The sequence below is a fragment of the Pinus tabuliformis genome, chromosome 6, assembly GCF_031772625.1.
Source record: "Pinus tabuliformis cultivar Carrire ecotype Pingquan chromosome 6, CPIR1, whole genome shotgun sequence".
NCBI classification, from domain to species: Eukaryota; Viridiplantae; Streptophyta; class Pinopsida; order Pinales; family Pinaceae; genus Pinus; species Pinus tabuliformis.
The window spans coordinates 890469098-890485323 of record NC_142292.1 but is presented as its reverse complement, the minus strand read 5'-3'; the positions used below and the strand labels follow the sequence as shown (position 1 = coordinate 890485323).

Sequence of the window (16226 nt, the reverse complement as noted above, 5' to 3'; positions counted from 1 at the left end):
TTCCAAAATCTCTACAGTCTGTAGGATTGTTTTTGTCAACTATGGATAAGCCCTGCAATTGCCATATGATAGAGAATTTTCTTTGCCGCGTGTCTTGTCATATTCCTTTTGCGAGACCTGCACGAAAGCAGCATTGTATTGTTTGCACGTTTTATTATTGAATAGAAGATTCTCTGATTGGTCCCAATAAATCAAAGGTTCACATTCCACCACTTGTCATTTGATCATTCCAGGAACGTCAAGTGCTGCCAACACATTTTTGGTCGGTCCTGAATTGAATGCTGTTTATGTCAGAATGCATTCCCATTTTCTCTGCATATGTTTCTTATATTACATCCACCACCTAACATTGCTTCCAAGGTTTCAGCACTTGTAATGAATTGGGTCGGCGGTTTATCAGAAGTCTCAATATATTTGTCTACCTGTCTGTGTATTATCACTGCGATCCGATCGAATTGCTTGCTTCCAAGGTTTCAGCACTAGTTGTAATGAATTGGGTCGGCGGTTTATCAGAAGTCTCAATATATTTGTCTACCTGTCTGTGTATTATCACTGCGATCCGATCGAATTGCTTGCTTCAAATTACTGTTCAGTTTATTTCAGTTGTTGAACAAAGATAATCGAATTTCAATTTTGATATTTGACCGGATCAATATGGGAATTGCTGAAGAATCCAATAGTGCCAGGAGATTTTCACCGAAGTTGGCAGATCCTCTAAAAGCCGTAAAAAACATGCTCAAGAGTTTGCGGCAATCAGATCCGAGCCTGCATTCGACCAGCAGCCGTTCATCGGACGAGAGTTTTGGCCTGAACAACAGCTCCGGTATGAGGTCGAACGACAGCTTTCTGTCATCAGGCACAGTTTCGCCGGCAAGATTCAGTCCCGCTTCTCCATACGCGATGTCACCGTGGAGCAACGGCTCCGCGTGTCCTTCCCCGTGGACATTAATGTCTCCTCTGCACTCCCCCAATTTGACGCCCTTGCTGAACGGCAGATCCTACGGATGCATTGCTACAATGGTGAGACATGACGGCCACGTAAATGCACTCGCAGTGTCTGGCGACGGGCTGCTTTACACGGCCTCAGAGAGCGAAAACATTCGTGTATGGAAACATCGTACCTTTCAGGAATACGGCTGCTTCAAAGCTGGGAGCGGGCCTATCAAGGCTCTTTTGATTGCCGGGGACTACGTTTTCAGTGCTCACCACGACCAGAAAATCCGCGTATGGTACCGCCCTCGCAAGGATTCCGGTGTTTGCAGGCGAGTAGGCACCCTTCCTACCATGAAAGATCGAATCCAGAGTTCAATGGATTCCAAAAACTATGTCCAGGTTCGGAGGCATCGCAGTACCCTTTGGATCAAGCACGTGGACGCCATTTCCTCGCTGGCCTGTAATGAAGAACGGGGTGTGCTGTATTCCGGCTCGTGGGACAAAACCGTGAAGGTGTGGAGAATGCGAGATTGGAAATGCGTCGAATCCTTCGTGGCTCACGACGATGCCGTCAGTTCTATAGCTGTTGCGGCTGATGGATTGCTCTTTACCGGCTCGGCCGACAGCACAGTCAAAGTATGGGCACCGACTCTGGGAAAGGCAAACGCAAGGCATGTGCTCAAACAGACTCTCACCGTCCAACATTCTGCTGCCGTGAACGCGCTCGCCCTTAGCACGGACGGATCGATTCTCTACTCGGGATCGGCCGACGGGTCTGTTAATGTTTGGGAACGAGAAAAACCCATCTACATGAATTCCACGCTACAACACGCCGGGATTCTGAGAGGCCACAGGCTTGCAGTGCTGTGTCTGGCTGTCTCTAAGAATCTTCTTTTCAGCGGGTCGGCGGATAAGACTATACAAATATGGAAACGGGATACCGCCGAGGGTTTCCATTCGTGGTTGGCGGTATTGCAAGGCCACAGTGGACCCGTAAAGTCCATCGCGGCCACTGTTGACGTTTCGATTTCCAATGGCTTTCTTGTATACAGCGGGAGTATGGACCAGTCAGTGAAAGTATGGTGGGTCGAAGATGCTGATTCTTCACCAAATCAAAATACTAGTTATTACTCCCCAAATCCTGTGCTGTCTCCGGCCTGGGTGCAACAAAAGCTCAAATACTGAATCATGTTCCCGGGATTGTACCGCTAATTTACGAAGAAGGTCATTCATAAAACCCAACGGAAAGAGCTTGCCTACCTATTTAGAGTTCCCGTTGTTGCAGACAGCATTAACGAAGTTGGTAATCTATAAAGCAACACCTGCAGACCGTGCAATTAACAGCAACATGCTTTATAGCCGCTGGGGAAACAAACCGAAGATGGAAGAAGGTAAGTGATGAATGACGCGGGATACACGTTGTCCCAGATTGGCCGAGTTTATCACTCCGGTAGCCTGCTGAATGTTAAAAAATATCATCGCACATGTACTGACTTTGAAGATTGGGAAAAAGTTTCTGGAGGTGCTTAACGCTCGCCGAGGCCCGAAATGATCAAGATCAGAGTGTCGAGGTAGAGGAGGTCTAAAGGCACAATCAACGTGCTTTCCCATATGGTCATTCTTCTTTCAATGTGGTCCAACTTCTCTTGTATGCACCACTACCCTCTTTGAATGTTCGTCAAGTAGTCTTGTATTCCCCACTAATCATATTATAGATCATTCATGAAAATGATTACTACAATTTGATCATCATGTCGATTATTGCTAAGTTGTTCCAAAAGGCGACTTACATGATCGAGTTGGCTATCAAGAGCCTACAGAGAAGGGGCCTAAACTTCCTTACTATGTGGCTAGGTTGAGTGGGGTTCAACCACCTCATCATGGCCGAGGTTTCCCATCCCGTGACTTACATATTTACCATGTTGTCCCACTCCTCTTCTCATATGCCCACAATAATGTGGCATATCCACCTAATCAACAATTGAAATAACCCAGTTCATATATATTTTTTCGATGACCTGTCGAGTAGCAGTTGCAACAAAGCCTTAGACTCTTTCGTTTTGGTGTTTACATGATGAGAATGTCTGGTGGGAATGATCCAAGATAATAAAATAACACTAGAAGAAAGGGATGTGACCTCCCTAGCTTTACCTCCAACTCCCAAACCACAACCATACACAATCAATGAAATACACCTAAGATATGAACTAGGTTACAAGCTTCAAGCCCCTGGATTCGACCCAGAGCCATTATCACGTTGCCAAACAAGCCCAACAAACACCAAATCTTTCCAAATATGAAGAAAATCTTTCACCCAAAAAATCGCAGCACTTTTAACTCATGATATATCACCTCTAGTTTGACCATATTAGGGAATGAATTTCATCGTCTTTCTCCATACGAGCTTCTCAAACCACCACTAGTATACATAAGGTAGAGTGAGTCAATCCCCACAAAAATAGAGAGGGCCAGCATAATTAACTTTTAAAAAGGAACACCCCCACAAACAGAGGAAGCACCCGAAAACTCTATCTGTTGAGTAAAGAAATTAGACTAAGAAATTCGAATGTCATACCTCTCGCCAAGCCAAAAAATCTAGGGAGAAATCTGGAAGGCAATCGAGGGTGAACCTGGTCCCGAGGTATAGCTCCACCTCACAAACTCCACGAGATGAAGTTGAATTTTAGCATATGATGCCAAGGTCCCAAATGTGTAGCCAATAAACCAAAGTTCCTTATAAAAAATTCCCCCAACACCAGAGCTAACTTCTCGCATCGTTTCTCCTAGTTTTCTAGTAGAACATTACTTCCATAGCGTGGTCTCCTGCTCTAAGAAAATAGGCCTTCCTCCAATGACCTCGCATCCCATACCACCTTCAGAATGATGGAGCTCATGTGTAGTACTCCCTCAGTGCTTCAGCTACATAATAAACAAAAACATGATGGCTTCCCCCAAATAGATCAACTCACCACAAAAGAGATTCTAATGTTGAGGTTGCATGGTGGAAGTTTGGGATACAATAAGAAACATTTCTAACATTCTTCCACTTGATCCAAAATGACACAAACATGATGTCTTTTTAATGATTATCTCCCATTTCTAGTTTCTCAAGAAAGGTTTTCAGTGATTGAATCATGGAAGTAAATAATGTATTAGATGAACACTACCTTCAATGTATTACAATATCATTGATTCCCTCTAAATAAACACTTTATGTGGCATATATTTTTTGAATGCACAACGAAATTCCCATTGAAGGTAAATATTTATTGTCCAAATGTACAATATGTTATTCATTACTCATTGATTTATGCAAAATTGGGTAGACATATATAGCGGGAATCATCAAAAACATAATTGAAATTATCAAACTAAATGGTGTCTCAAATGTATATGACAAATCAAGCACAAAACAAGTTAATGAGTCCCATACGGTCCACATGTTCTCCATACAACTTAGGTAGTAACCCTTCCATCATGGGATATGTAATCATTAACTTAGTGTTGATTTTCTCAATAGTCACTCGAGGATTCTAAACATTTTCTTTAACAACAAGGTACTTTATGTCAATGTGTTTATTTGAGCTGCTATTCTTATTTGACTAGTGCAGTGAAATACAATGGAAACATCATAGAAAAATACTTAATGGCATTTAGATGGAGTCTACAACTCTAAGCCTTGTGATGAGATTCTTTAACCAAAAATCGTACCAACTAGCCTCATAACATGTTATATACTCCGCCTCCATAGTGGAAGAAGTGATAAACTTCTATTTCTTACTTCCTCATGAGATGGTACCTTATGCAAATAGAAATACATATCCTATGTAGACTTCCTAGAGTCAAGACATTTTGCATAGTCCTAGTCTAAATACTCGATCACTTCCAAATGGTTTTATCATTTTTATGCTAGCATGTAGCCTTTTGAACCTTGTAGATACCACATAACTTTGTTTGTGGCCCTCCAGTAATCAATGCCTAGATTACTTTGATATATAACTAACATTCCAAATACAAATCCAATGTATGGTATTGTATATACCTTAGCATACATCACACTTCAAACTGCATATGCATAAGGAATGGTTTTCATATTTTCTCATTCGAATTATTTTTTAGACTTTGATTTTAAGACAAAATTCATCACCTTTAACAATGGGTGCCACATTCAGTGAAAATAATTCATGCTAAATCGTTATGGAACCTTATTAATGTAGCCCTTTTTACGAAATCCTAATATCCCTTAGGATCTATCAATGTGAATCTCTATGCCAATGAAAAAAGAGGCTTCACCCATATCCTTCATATCAATGTTTTGTTTTAAAAAATGTTTAACCTCATGTAGCAAGCCTAAATAATTACTGGAATGTGGAATATCATCCACATATAGGACTAACAATATGAATTTTCTCCCAGAACTTAAGCTATATATATTATTCCATGATGTTCTCCATAAAACTGAATGAAGAAATAACGTCGTGAAATTTAAAATACATTGGCGTGAAGCTTATTTGATCCATATATGGATTTTATCTGACCAAAAGCCAATTTTTTTTCTTCATCTAAAGAAAAACCTTCATGCTAACTCGTGTAGACCTCTTCCTTTAGATTCCCATTAATGAAAGTTGTTTTCAAATCCATTAATGCATCTCTAGATACAAGTGAGTTACTAATACCATGATTATCTAAACTGAGTCCTCAATAGAAGCTGGAGCAAAGGTCTCAAGGTAACCAATACCTTATTTCTAAGTGAATCCTGGGGCCACAAGTATGGCTTTATACCACTATATTGTTAGATGAATCCTTTCTGGTTTTGTAGATCCATTTACAACCAATGGATTTGGCTTCCTTAGGTAATTCAACCATGTTTCCTAGCCATTGAACCCATATATTTTTATCATAACACCATGTTGAAGCTTGGAGTTTCCTTTGCTCATGGCTCGTGAAAAGAGATTGCATCTTCCTCAATTCCAATGTCTTGCTACTAATCTTGTAGGTACACAACATAATCATAACAAATTGTAGGTTTTCTTATTATTTAGGATCTTCTTAATCCTATCTCTTCATCCACATTTGATGGTATTTGAATATTCATTGATAACTTGATACTCATGGGGTGGCATTTCATTAATTTTTTGTTCTTCCATAATGGAATCTTTTGGATTGTCTTGAAGTATAGTTAACCAATCCATATTTGTAGGTATGATAACTAGAGCCTAAATTTCCTCAAAATTTAAATTTCGAGGTTGCTCACTCCCACTAATGTCATTACCCTCAAGAAACCTTGAATTTATTACTTAGAAAATATTAGGTGTATGGGATGGACAATGAAACTTGAATCCTTTTGACCATTCTACATAACCAGCGAAAAAACCATTCATTGTATTTAAGTCCAACTTTTTTTCTAATGGATTATATATCCTAACATCAATATGATAAGACCCTATGTGTTCATCTTCTAAACATGGTCTCCAACAATTCCATAACTCGAAAGAAGTTTTAGGAGATACCTTAGTGGGAACACTATTTTGGATATATACAATGCTTTTTAAAGAATCTTTCCTTATAGATAATGAGAGAGTGGATTTACTAATGATACTTCTCACAATGTCCATTAGCATACAATTTCTCTTTTCAACTAGACACCAATTCGATGTGGCGAGTTGGGCATCATGTATTAAGCAACAATGCCCTGTTCCTTAATAAAGTTGCAAATGGACCTAGTTTTTATCTTGTACCCGTGTATGTTCCATAATACTCTCCGTTGTTATCTCATCTCTTGATTTTACTTACTTTTACAATTTGTTTTGCTACCTCTGCATTGTAATTTTTGAAAGCATCTAGTGCCTTACTATTCTCAAATACAAAATAGAGATACATAAGTTATGTTTTATCATCCATAAATGAGATGAAGTATTTCTAGCCATTTACTTACAAAGTCAGAAATGGTCCACATATATTTACATTATATGATTTCTAATATTTTTGAACTCCTCTCGAAACATTTCATGCCTTTCTTGGTCCACTTTCCCATTATGCAGTGCATATAAACATCAAAATCAGATAAATCAAGAGTCTCAAACACTCCATTGTTTTTTAATCTTGTGATTTTCTTTATGGAGATGTGTCCTAATCTCCTATGCCAAAGCATGGATGACTCTCCATTCGTAATACCATGCTTAATGCAAACATTCCCATGAAAGGTTAAAAAATTGGAATCAAAAGCATGGTTTAATCAGAGTATATATAAACCATTAACAAGTGTTCCATCACCAATAACAAGTGAGTCTTTGATAAGACTAAAAGTAGAATCAGTAAAATTGAAACTAAAACTTGGGGAACAAGTTTGGAGACTAAAATAAGCTTCTTAGAGAAAAAAGGGACATAAAATGTCCTTTTAATATTTAAAACAAAGTCGAGTTTCTGGATAGGTTTGAAGGTCCCAATTTATTTTGCACATGCACTCATCTTATTTATTGAATATATGAAGCCTTCAATTTTCATTGATTTCATTTGGTTGATTAAACCTTACAATGTGTTTTCCATTATGGATTGTTTAATTAGGGTCAATCCACCAATAATTATGAAAAATATCAACCATATGATATTGATAACACACTAAAGTAAAGAGATCACATATATTGTCAAGCCAAGTTTAATATTTGGAACATTATTTCTTGACGTGTTCTTTATTCTTGTTAAACAAAAATTGATGGTATCCCTATTATCAGCTTTACCACTTGCCACCTTCTTATGGTTTTTACTATAGTGAGCACCATTTTCTTTTCCTGAACATTCCTTTCCATGAGTCACTGGATAGCACTTTCTAGTTTCTCCTAATTAAATCTCCCTTCTACTTGAACACATTGGTTAATGGTTCATTAATTAACCATTTATCCTTATGTGTGTTACATGAAATATTAAATGGTCCATATTCTATAGGCAAGGAGTTGCATATGAACTGGACAAGGAAAGACTTTGAGAATATTACCTCTAAAGATTTCAGTTGAGAAGATATATCTCTCGTTCCATAATGTGTTCATGTGCTCCCTTATTACCGATGATTTCCACTGATGCTAGTTTTTTCATTAGGGTGTTTCCTAGTCATATAGATTAGAACCTTGAATACACTTTTCATCATGGTTTGTGATAAAAATTAAACTTAAGTAATTGGATCACTCCCACCACTCATATAAATCCCTCTCTACCAGTGTACTATATTATGTAAGGATGGGAGGTTCATTCTCATGGAACACCAAATCTAAGTACACACAACCTAATGTAAGGACAAATTTCTCCTTCCAATCTTCAAATTTTTGACTAGTTAACATTGGAACACAAGACGATTTGTTAGACATAATTGTAGATGGAATAGCTGAAGATTAAACAAAATGACCATAATTTGGATAATTAACTAACATTAATAATACTAAAAGAAAAATAATTTGTCATCGTAATCCTCCTATGGGCTGAGATTACATTATGCTAATTTATTTCCTCAATAAATTTATAACGAAATTAATAGAGCGAACATCAATAAGGAGATGAACCATTACATGTTGTCATTTAAAATCATCTCTATTTTGATGCATAACTTATCCTTATATTACGATTAATTCGTGAATTATGGTTTCTTCCCTTTGGGGACATGACATATCATTTTCATGATTTAATCACAAATTTGACACAATTCATTAATATAATCACTTGTATCCAATATTTGATTTACAATTTATCATTGACTTAATATGTTGGGGCTACTCTATGAACCAATTAAATTTTACAAGCATATAATAGCTTCAAGGATAATAATAATATCTTGTTGAATAATCTTGAGGTCAATGCATAAAAATGAATAAAAATTAGTATGCATTGGTTAATCATAATGTTAGGTCATTATTTTTAATCATACATGACCAAAATATATGGAATAATTGTTTGTGTAAATGACAATAAAATAATCTAGTCACAAAAAATACATATGATGATGTTGATTCATGTGCATATCGCACATTATGATGCATAACCGTAAAACCTTAAAACCATATCATGTTATCTTGAATGAACTTAAAACAGGGTATACATGTTTATTCTTATACGTGTAAAAGCATATAAATATCTACTTTCATGATACGATGTTCAAATAATGTTTTGGAATCCATTAATTGTCAATTACAATTCTAATATATGCATACTTCATATATGCCATTTATTATTTACCATATATATTCACAACGGATACATTTTGTAATGAAATGCATATACCCATTAGTTCCCTTGATGCTATCGTGTTTGAGATACCAATTTGTCACCATATCTCACCCTTAAATAACTCAAATAATGGTGAAGTATCGTATAGTCATTTGTATACCATAATAGTTAACAACATTCTTTTTCTCTCTAAAACCACCAATATCTTAATATAATTTATGGGCTTAAATTCTCTAAACGATCAAGATTTCAATGAAAACCAATGAATATATTTCCATATTATCAAATTTCTAAAAGGAAAAGACCATCATAGAGAAAAAATTTAATTTAGAAAAAGAAAGGAGTAAAATATTCAAATCAAATGCCACAATATGAAGGATGATTCTAATACCAAAATGTAAGCATAAAATTTAATGTGAAATAAAATAAAGCTTACCTATAACCATGGTGATTACATTTGATGTACGAAATCATTTCCAATCCAATAGAGAGATATTATGATTTATCCAAGACTTAATGTGCCAAAGGATGGAATCACATGCAATTTCTTTCTTAAAAAAATTAGGGACCCTTTTAATTCACCCATCTTTATATAATGATCATTTCATCAAAGATCGTTAAGTAACTTAGACTTATTTAGGTGGTTATTTCCAGTCATAACCAACACTTCATGGGAAGTTACATAACCACATATATGGGCTTTGTGGTAGTTTGGACCACAAGATTGAGTTTAACTCTATATCTATTGAGCCAAATATGTACAATTTTTTTCTCAAGTTTTCCACTTAAAAAGAAGTTTACATCTTGATAAATTTGATCCTTGTTGACCATTGTTAGATCTCGAATTAAGATGGATCTTTAAAAAAAATAAAAATGGAAATTTACAACTTTTTTTTTTTGAAAAAACATGGAAAGTTAGTCTATAGGTGCAAATCTTTGCTCATTTTTTGCATTCAAAAAGTCATTTGCATCTTGAAATTTGATCCCTCTCAAAAGTTGGTACACCCTAAATTTAGATCTTAAAAAAAAATGAATATATATATATATATATATGAATGAGAGAAAAAACATGGAAAATTAACCCATTTACAACATCTAATCTTTAATATTTTTTCTTTTTATAAATTTCGCTTTTATTATCTATCAATTTGAATGTGGATCCACAACGTTTTGGATGCAAATCCTTCCAACTTTTTCCCCATTGTAGAGATAGGTTATTTCTCCAAATTTTAATTAACTTTTATGTGACACTTTCTCCCCATCACATTTACTTTCTCCTTATCACATTATATGTTTGTATTTAATAGAGATAGACATAAACATTCCCATAAATACATTTCATTTACTTTCTCTTATCACATTAGATGTTTATATTCAACGAGGATAGTCATAAACATTAAAATGTATAACCTCGAAATGACTTGAATATGAATTGTTTATTAAATTGCAAAAATTTAAGTTGCATTGGAACAAATAGTCTCAAATACATAGAAACACAAACTTCCAACAAAAATACATGATTGAAAATGCAGAGAATTTATACCTAATTAAAACAAGAAATTCATTGTCAAATAACAACATGCAATATCAATTAATTCTTCTTGATACAAACAACTCACACTCCCCAACCTCTTTCCCTAACCATAAATACTAAACTTATTGGAATAGCCATTAAATATGAATATATGAATAGAGAAGATACTGATCTTATTAGAACAGCGATTAGAGAGTAATGCATATGAAAACACAATTTTAGATGTCAACATTTCGATGGATATCAAACAGGAAAGCTGAGTAACAATGCCTTTAAAAACCCTAACTATAGATACCCACTATTGAAATCCTAAATTTTTTATGCAATGCAAAGTTGCTTTGTTCTTACGCAAGTGGCATTTTCCAATTATATTGAAAGGAACGCAATAATTACTTAATATACATGTATTTTTTATTTTTATTTTCAATTTTTTACATTTGTACGTGGTCGTAATATTTTTTAATATAATTATTATTTTAATATTTTAATTTATAAAATTATATAATTTTATTTAATTAAATGTATAATTTATTACTTATTATTATTATTAAAAAATAATTAAATTACATTTTAATTAATAAATTTTACTATTTTAAAAAAATATATTAAATAAAATATTTGGAAAGTGTATTATAAGAATTAAAATTTCTCATTCAAATATTTTTTTTTTCTAGAAAGAAAATCTTGATATTATATTGAGGATATATAAAACAAAATGTTCAGATAGTTCTGAATGTGTTTTGATGAAACTCCTGATACTACCGATAGACTGCATCTCAAAACCAAGTTGAGCAGATAACCATCATGTAATATGTACATGTTAACAACATTTTCAGAAAGAAACAAAAAACCATTGAAACCATTCAGCTGATCGGAAGGTAAAGAGCAGTGACGGATGATAGAACAAATTTGGCGGATAAAGAAGAGTCCTCAAAAATTTTTAGGTTCCGCCACCTCCAAAGTGACCAGATGGTGATGGGAAGAATGGGCCGGAGAGTGTTTTGGCGCCCCCACCAGGCAAACGCTGCATCCACAGAGATGAAGTTAAGATGTTGAAAAGAGAAAAACTGTGCAAGGTCATACCAGATTTGTTGTGTGACAGAGCATTTGAAGAAGAGGTGGAAGTTTGTCTCCTCTTCCATATTGCAGAGAGCACATCTGCTGGGGCCGTGCCATGACCGCCGCCTCAAGGAGTCCCAAGTTAAATTCTTGTTGAAAAGCACCAACCAGGAGAATAAGATAATCTTAAGGGGGCATCCAAGCTTCCACCAGAAGACTGGAAAGCGCCGATTTGTTGAAGAGTTAGCAGAAATGAGATCAGAGTATATGTCCTTTACATTTGCATGTGAAACAGAGAAAGGAAGGGACCAGATCAGGTGGTCATCATTGGTGGATCGCTGTAAGCCTCCCTGCTGGAGAGAGGAAGATAGATCGGACCAAAGAGGGAGAAGGTCGATTGGAAGACCAATATCATCAGCATCCCGAAGCATGGGCGAAGGGCCGCACCATTCCTTTATGATTCGGTTCCATGTGAAGTAGCCAGATCTGCGGAGGAAGAAAAGAAGAGGTGGAGGAAACTGTAATGTTCCCCTGAAACCAGCGAAGGAGTCCAGACCTATGATAATCTTTCTGCCTGTGTATATTTTCCATTTTAGATTGCTGAGAAAATATTGCTGGACCCTTCTAAAACTGAGCCAGATTGCGGAGCCTCGTTTGATGCCAATAGAATCAAATCTGAACCAGAATTCAATTCCCCTGCCTCTTTGATATTTCTGTCGAATGATGTCGCTCCACGGATTGGTGCCATAAATACCCCTCCAAAGGGATTTACAGATAAGAGCAGCCCCAAAAATTTTGATGTTCAGTATGCCCCATCCATCAGAATTTTTCGGTAAGGTGAGAAGGTCCAGCTTTGCGAGATGAATTTTGCAACGCTCGGCCTTTGCTCCCCATATGAAGCTGGAAATAATTCTGTTGATTGCTTGGATAATGCAAGTCGGGAGGAGGAATAGGTGACCCCAGAAGACTGAAAGCTGAGATAGGACCGATTTGACGAGAACTACCCTGCCTCCTAAAGTGAGGGTGCGGAAACTCCAGAGAGTGAGCTTATTGAGAAAACGATCTACGAGCCAGCGCCAGTCCGATGACTTGTAGGAGCGACCTTTTAACCTGAACCCAAGATACTTGATTCCATCTGAAAGTGGCTTATATTGGATGTCGAAAATTTGGGCGATTCGGCAGATGAGGTGTTCATCAACACCATTATGGTAGAGAATTGTTTTTGCTTTGTTCATGTCCAGCCCCGAAGCTTTGTGAAAACGATCCAGGATGGATTTTATGCGTAGCCAAGTAGCCATGGAGAGCATAGCAAATATGAGCATGTCGTCGACGAAGAGGTTGTGAGACATCTTGATGTTCTTGCAGATCCTTATCGGAATAATTTCTTTCAGAGCCACAGCACGATTGATATGAAGACTCATGGCATCAATCGCAAGGATAAAGAGGAGGGGGGACAGAGGGCATCCTTGCCGAAGGCCCCTCTCGGCCTTGAAGAAAGGGGAAGGCCTTCCATTCACCAGAATTGCATAGTTAACATTTTCAATGCACCCCATAATCCAGCGGATGACAGCAGGAGATAAACCAATTTTGGCGAGGAGACATTGAAGATATCCCCAATCGATAACATCGAAAGCCCGCTGCAAGTCAATTTTCAGGATGGCTGCTTTGGTGTTATTGACGGCAATGGAATGGAGGCATTCCTGAGTGGAGGCGACAACATCATGTATGTTACGACCCTTGAGGAAAGCATGCTGGTTAGGAGAGAGATGGCGGGCCAATGATCCCTTTATTCTAAGAGCAATGATTTTTGTGATGATCTTGAAGGAGATGTTGCAAAGGGAGATAGGGCGGAAATCAGAGAAGGATTCAGGCTCATCTTTTTTTGGAATGAGGGCAATGAGAGTGGAGGAGGTTAGGCTGTGGATTTGACCAGTTTGTCTGGAGGCGTAAACCATGCTTAGCAAATCATTTTTAAAGAGGTCAAAAAAGTGAGTAAGGAAACCAATAGTCCAGCCGTCCGGTCCGGGGGCTTTGTCCTTTTTGAAAGTTTTCATGGCGTTGAGGAGTTCGTTCTCATCAACAGGACGGAAAATTTCCTCATTCATATCGTGATCAAACATCACAGGCATAGGGTCAATCCCCCATCGGATATCACTGAAAGTAATATCATTTGATCTTCTATACTGTTTGTTGAAAAAACTTACCGCGAGCCGAGTGATGTCCTCCTGCGAGACAGCCGCATTCCCCTGTTCATCCTTGATTTTCCATATGTAGTTCCTCTCTCTACGAGCATTGGCAAACTTGTGGAAGAATTTTGTGTTTTTGTCACCCAATTCAAGCCAAGTGGTGTGGCTTTTGAGCCTCCATTTTTCTTCATCCTGTTTTAGTAAGCAGGATTTTCTCTCTTCCAGAGCCCTGATGCAAGTTTTCCTCTCGAGAGAGCAGGAGGAAAAATCAGTGGATTCCATAATGGACTGTATTTCCTGTTGAACCCGATTTAGGGCCGCCCTGTCTTCCTGGTGTCTTTGGAATTGCCATTTTTTCACCAGGTCCCTGAGCTCGGATAGTTTTTCCCTGAAAGTGGAAAAAATGAAATTCGTTTTCTCCCGGTCCTTTATATCTTTCCATGCTGTCTGAACAAAAAGATTAAAGGCAGGGTTCAGGAGGAGACTATTATCAAACTTGAAAGAGTAGCCTCTTTTGAAGATCTTGTCAGGCCACGTTAAGAGAATGGGGAGGTGGTCAGAGATCATGACATTCTCCACAGACAGTTTTGGAAGGCCTATTTTGTCGATGAGGCTGAAATGGATGAACACCCTGTCCAATCGTTTGGCAATGTAGGCATTACCAACTCTACCATTGGACCATGTCGGCCTGTTCCGGACAGGGATGATGTCAACCATGTTCCTGTTTATCAATTCAGAGGTGATGAGGTCCGCCAAGGCACTGTTTATCTTGCCCTTCCCCCAAACCTCGTTTGAATACAAAACAGAATTTGTATCTCCCGCTATGATCAGGTTATTTAGATTGAAAAGGTCAGAAGCAAAAACCCTGTTCCAGAAAGAAATACGGGATTTATACGGGGCATATAGATTGAGAATGTTGATAGGAAAATCAATACCACGGATTGATACTGATATTAGAATTCCAGCAAAGCAACTGTAAGCCTTTGCCTTGACCTTTGTCGGATCCCAAAGGGAAATCATGCCTCCCGAAAGCCCGGTCGCCTCTGTAGCAGCCATGTGCCAGGAGGGCAACATCTTGCGAAAATATGACAGTGAGTCCTCCTTTCCATGCATCGTTTCCTGTATTAGAAAAATTGAGGCCCTGGAATGGAAGAGGAAATTCTTTAGCGTGATGAATTTTGGGTCCACGCCAAGACCGCGAATGTTGAAAGATAAAACAGAGATCATTTTGGAGATTTGGCAGCCTTGCATGCTCTAAGGGGCTGTGAAGACGTATCATCAAGAACAGGGACCTCAACAAGAGATAGATTTCGGATGCCTTCATTTGTTACAATGGTTCTGCCTCTGAAGTGTCGAGAGCTACCCCGACCCCTCCTCCGGACCGTAATATTTTTGGCCGATTCCGGGCTGATTACAGGCGAGCAAGGCCCAGGTTTGTGGATCGTCAGGGGTTCAAGCTGAAGAGAAGCCCTGGTTTGCAACAGGTCGAGATCGCTGTCAAAGAGATTGACAGGGGAGGAGAAAGGGGAATTTGGAGGGGTGGGACCAACAGAATGCAATTTCCCCTTCCCTTTGTCTAGCCTGGCCCCCGGGGACGAAGAGGAGATGAGAATAGGGATAGATCCAACAGAAAAGTCTTTTGTGGGCGGTGGTATATATTGTGGGACGGGGGAGAAAGTCTTTGGGTCCGCCGGCTGTGGAGAAGGAACAGGGGGGTCATCAATGGGTTCGGTGAAAGGAGGGGAGTGCATGACAGTGGGGGGATCTTGTGTCGGGCGGAGGGGAGAGGATGGATTACTATGGGCCCGAGATTTCACAGGGGAGGAAGGTGACGATTGGCTGCCATTTAAGAAAGATTTCCTGTGGCCTTTCCTGTTCGCATATAATTTTGCGCTGGGACAATTTCTTACCAGATGACCTGTCTTTTTGCAAGCAGCACAACGGAAAGGGATTCCCCAAAAATCCAATCTTTGGGAGATGGATTGATCCTTCCAACTGATTTCAATATGGTCGGGGAATCCCCCCTTATATGTTCTCTGGATAAGAATCCAGGCAATTCGCTTATCTCGTTCGCCAAGGCACCAGGGGTCAACATAAATAAATCGGCCAATTGCATTGCCAATCATCTGAAGGGATTCCGGAGACCATAGTTCCAGAGGAAGATTTGGGCATTTTACCCAGATTAAGTTGTTAACCGGGGTGTTTTTCAGCGGATTAAAACCCATGTACCACCTGTGCATAGCAAGGAAGCTGCGCTTATAAACCCAAGGCCGACAAAGGATTGAGCTTGCATCTTCAGTCGT

The 16226-nt window shown here is 38.3% G+C and overlaps 1 pseudogene; it reads left to right on the top strand.

Annotated features, from left to right (window-relative positions):
• Nucleotides 1-219: 219 nt before the first annotated feature.
• LOC149261780 (protein JINGUBANG pseudogene) lies at nucleotides 220-2478 on the top strand (annotated as a pseudogene).
• Nucleotides 2479-16226: the final 13748 nt, after the last annotated feature.